Below are 4842 nucleotides of genomic sequence, written 5' to 3'. Positions count from 1 at the left end.
GTGTGCGTGTGTGTGTGTGCACGTGTGCATGTACACACGCACATGTGCATGCATGCATACACACACAAACATATTTAAATAATTTAATGAAGTTATACAACTTTGTATGACAATGCTTTCCCAAGAGCTAAAGCATCTCTAGCAAATACCCTAATGCCAGGCATGGGAAACCATGCTTCATGTTCAAGGGAGTCCAAAAGAGTCACAAAACAATACAGGATATTGACATTGACATTAGATGCCGTCCAGAGCTTGAAGATAAGGACCTATTGCTGAAGACACTACCTATTTCAGACATAGAATTGGAGACATTGAGCTGGAATTAAACTGGAAGCTTCATTCCTCCCTGAAAAATAATCCTCATACTATCTGAAATGTTATGCAAGCTATAAAGGGAGCGAAGCAATTATTAGTCTTGCATAGCTATAAAGCCTAAAAACCCCAGAAATGGACATCATGGCAAGATACATCCAAGAGTGCAACAGTGGCACCTTGAGCTTGGGAGTGACTAACAACTGCATAATTGGACTTAAGGCCAAAGAGTAGGAGGGACTCCATGCCTGGAACCATATGCCTACTTAACTCCCTGTAACAGAAAGGAAAGAAAAGAAAGAGGATTAGAGTGGAGTTGTTGTAGGCATTATATAATATTAAGGAATGAACATGCTTCAGACATCAGCAGTTGTACATTCCCCATGCTTTCCCTGAAACCTTCCCATAATCCCCAGGATTTCCACTGGTCACATCTCCATTGCACCTCCTCAGTTTGATCTGAGTTTCTCAGTAGATGAAATCATGTAAATGATTAAACACATTTATATGTTAGCAATTTCACTCATTTACACAAAAAAGAACTATTTAATACCTGCAGAGTTTTAAGGAACATTCTGGCCACTGAAGATGCATTCAATCATGAACAAGCAGAAGTGTATGCAAGCATATACACATAATTTTAATTTTCTACAAGCTACACTTCCCAAAAGAAAAACAAAGTAAGAAGGAAAATTTAGTTTGATATTTTATGTATCTAAGTGTGTACAGATTTTAACATTTCAACATGAATCAGTATTTTCAAGTGCCAACAATATATTTTACTTCTTTCAATTTGTCTTTAAAATGCACAGAGTAGCATTTAAGAGTTTAACATGTCACATGCTCAATAGGCACCACATGGCTAGAAGATGTCAAAAGGCAGGCTGTGTCTGGTGTTTCCTTCTATGACATTAAATGGATAAGTGGAGTTAGTCGTTGTTGGCTTAATTTTTAGTTAACCATCTATTATCATTTCTCAAATCCATGATTTCATTATGAATTTTGAAATGGTTATATTTTGTTACTCCTTCCAAATTTATTGTCTGGTGTTTTTCTCTAGCTACCACAGTAGCTCTTTATAGAGTCTAGGTACGATATTATACTCAGTTCTCACAATGCACAATGGGCTAGTTTCCTAATATCTTCAGAAAGGGTCTCTATTAGGCAAAGTGAATAACGTGGCTTTTAATATGTCTATTTTGCTTTAATATGATATAACTATCATTTTTTTTTGTTATTGTCTTAAATTTTACCAGAGAGAGTTCTTTCAAACTGAGTCCTATTGATTGTTTTTTGTTGTTATTGTTTGTTTGTTTGTTTGTTTGTTTTTTGGTTTCATTTTAAATAACTCCAATCTTCAGTAGCCTCTCTATTTATCAAAATACAGGACAACTGCAGCATGGATTAATATGTTTTCCTACAACAGACCTGGAAATAGCCATTTCTGGGCTCCAATTGGCAATGGTATTTAGAGATCACAGAATATATGGAGAAAAAAAAATCTTAAGGGAGAAGTGAGGAAGGAAATCTGCCAACAAGACTGAGAAGGCATATCCTTAGAGCCCAGGAAAACCAATGGTATCAACAGAGTGAGAGAATGGGCTTTAAGACGAAGCAAAGATGTGAACTACATAAAATTTTAGAAATGTTGGTGAGTTTAGGAAACCCCAAGTCTGAACACTTTAGACTTTGTGCTCCTTGGCTTTGGCCAAGTTCACACAACTTGGAGATAACCTGAGAAGTAGAAACATCAGCAGAGAAATCAGTTCCATCAAATTGTCCTGCAAGGCTATGGGGATAATCTTTTCTGTTTCTTCTTATAAAAAAAAAAATAGGTTCTCTAAAGGACCAGTATCAGCTCAGAATGCCAAAGACCACGTTCTCAGCACAAAGATTTATTTGCCCCACAGGGACAAAAGGCAGGGAATAAGAAACAAAGACAGAAGAAGGGAACAGGGAGAGGAAAAGGGGCTGTTTGTCCTAGGAAACAAAGGACCACCTCTGGGTCAAGAGGAGACAGACTTGGCCCATAGACAAATGATAGTCCATAGAGGTGAAGGGGAAAACCTGTGTTAGGATGAGGTGTTCAGTTTTAATCAGAGGTGAGCCAAAGGGGATTTTAATTTCTGGACTTCAGTACTTCCATAGCTGAAACTTAGTAGTCAACCACAGAAGGAGGAAGTGGCCAAATAAGGGAATGGACACTAGTGGCTGGCTTTAGAAATAGAATCTAACAGTTGTTTAGCAAGACAGAATGTGGAGAAAGGCAAGCCTGCCAGAGCCATGTTTGCCACATTCCAGATGGCTAGACTCACTTCGCATTCTGTATGCATCCTGATTAAGGTATCCTTCCATTCTCCTCCCAGCTTCTCCCCACTCGTTAGAAAAGAATAGGTTTCTAAGAAATAATAATAACATATAACAAAATAGAATATAAGATGAAATAAAAAACTATCACATCATAATTGGAAAAGACAAAACAACAAAAGAAAATGAACCCAAGAGCAGGTACAAAAATCAGAGACCCACTTGTTCACATACTCACTGTCTTAGTCAGGGTTTCTATTCCTGCACAAACATCATGACCAAGAAGCAAGTTGGGGAGGAAAGGGTTTATTCAGCTACACTTTCCACATTGCTGTTGATCACCAAAGGATGCAGGACTGGAGATATAGCAATCATGGCTGAGTGTTCCAAGGTCTCTTCACTCTCTACATGTCTGGCTGTGGGTCTCTATGCTTGCTCCCAGCTGCTGCAAGAGGAAGCTCCTCTGATGATGACTGAACAAGACACTGATGGATGAGTATAGAAGAGCATCATTAGGACTCATTTTATCTGTGGAGTATTTTCTTCGTCAGTGATTTATTTGGGATGACTTACTTCACTGGAAATACCACATCTCGAGGGCAGGTGGTCCTAGGTTATATAAGAAAGCTGGCTGAGGAAACAACCCAGATGCCCCTCAACAGAGGAATGGATACAGAAAATGTGGTACATTTACACAATGGAGTACTACTCAGCAAATAAAAACAATGACTTCATGAAATTCACAGGCAAGTGGATGGAACTAGAAAATGTCATCTTGAGTGTGGTAACCCAGTCACAAAAGAACAAACATGGTATGTGCTCACTGATAAGTTGATATTAGGCAAATAGTGTGGAACACCCACCTTATTCCAGTAAGGAAGAGTTGCCATTGTAATTAGATAAAAGCAAAACTATTATCCAACCGTGTATCTGAGTTTCATCATGTATGACCTTGTGGACCTCAAAGAATCTGAGCTGCTTTACATCGCCAGCTCTGCCAACCATAGAACATACAGCTCATCTCACTGGTTCAGGCCAGCTCCACTCAGCACCTGCTCCTGTGCTTAGTAGTCATCCCATGATCCTGGCATTTTTGATATATTGGAGTCTCTACTGCAACTGAGGCTGCACCTTCATCTTTTGCCTCCTGGCTTTTCTTCAGGGACTCAACCACTGCTTCAGTCATGCAAATTTCATGCTTCCCAAACCACAGTATGTGGGAGGCTCTTAAACATTACCATGTTCAGTCTCTGGGAGCTCCCTGGGGTCTGGGTTAGCTGAGACTATTGCTCTTCCTATGGTGTCCTTCCCCCTTTCAGCCTCTTTAATCCTTCCCCTAATTCAAGTATATGGGTCCCTTACTCAGTCCAGTGGTGGAGTATGAGTATCCGCTTCTGTCTCAGGCAGCTGCTGCTAGAGCTGAGGACAGCCATGCTAGGCTCCTGTCTGTAAGCACATCATAACATAGTAGTGTCCGGCTTTGATGTCCACCTGTGAGATGGATCCCAAGTTGGGCCAGTCATTGAACCACCTTTCCTTCAGTCTCTTCAGTTTTGTCCTGCAGTCCTTTTAGACAGGAACAATTCTGATTCAGATATTTTGATTGTGAATAACCCTGTCCCTGCACTTGAGACCCTGATTATCTACTGGAGGTGAACTCTTCAAGTTTCCTTTCCCTGATGTTGGACATTTAGCTAAGGTCATCTCCAATGAGTCCTGAGAGTTTCTCACCTCCCGGATCTCTGGTACTTCCCAGAGGGTCCCTCCACCTCCCACTCCCCAAGGTTGCTTATTTCTGTTCATTCTCCTGGCCCTCTTGGGTTCTCTCCTGCCCCCTCCCCCATCGCTGATCCTGTTCCCCTTTTCTCCTCCATGTTCCCTTTGCAACCCAACCCTCCCCCCCATCTGCCTCCTGTGATTAATTCCTTCCCCTTTCTAAGTGGGATTGAAGCCTTCTCACTTGGGAATTTCTGCTTGTGACATTTCTTATGATCTGTAGGTTGTAGCCTGGGTATTCTGTACTTTTTGGCTAATATCCACTTATCAGTGAGCACATATCATGCATGTTTTTTGGGTCTGAGTTACCTCACTCAGGATGATATTTTCTAGTTTGATCCATTTGCCTGCAAAATTCATGATATCCTTGTTTTTAATAGCTGAATATTATTCCATTGTGTAAGTCAACCACATTTTCTGTATCCAGTCTTAGGTTGAGGGACATTC

The sequence above is a fragment of the Mus caroli genome, chromosome 13 (genome assembly GCF_900094665.2).
Source record: "Mus caroli chromosome 13, CAROLI_EIJ_v1.1, whole genome shotgun sequence".
NCBI classification, from domain to species: Eukaryota; Metazoa; Chordata; class Mammalia; order Rodentia; family Muridae; genus Mus; species Mus caroli.
The sequence above is the reverse complement of the archived record's forward strand: the minus strand, read 5'-3'. Positions refer to the sequence as shown.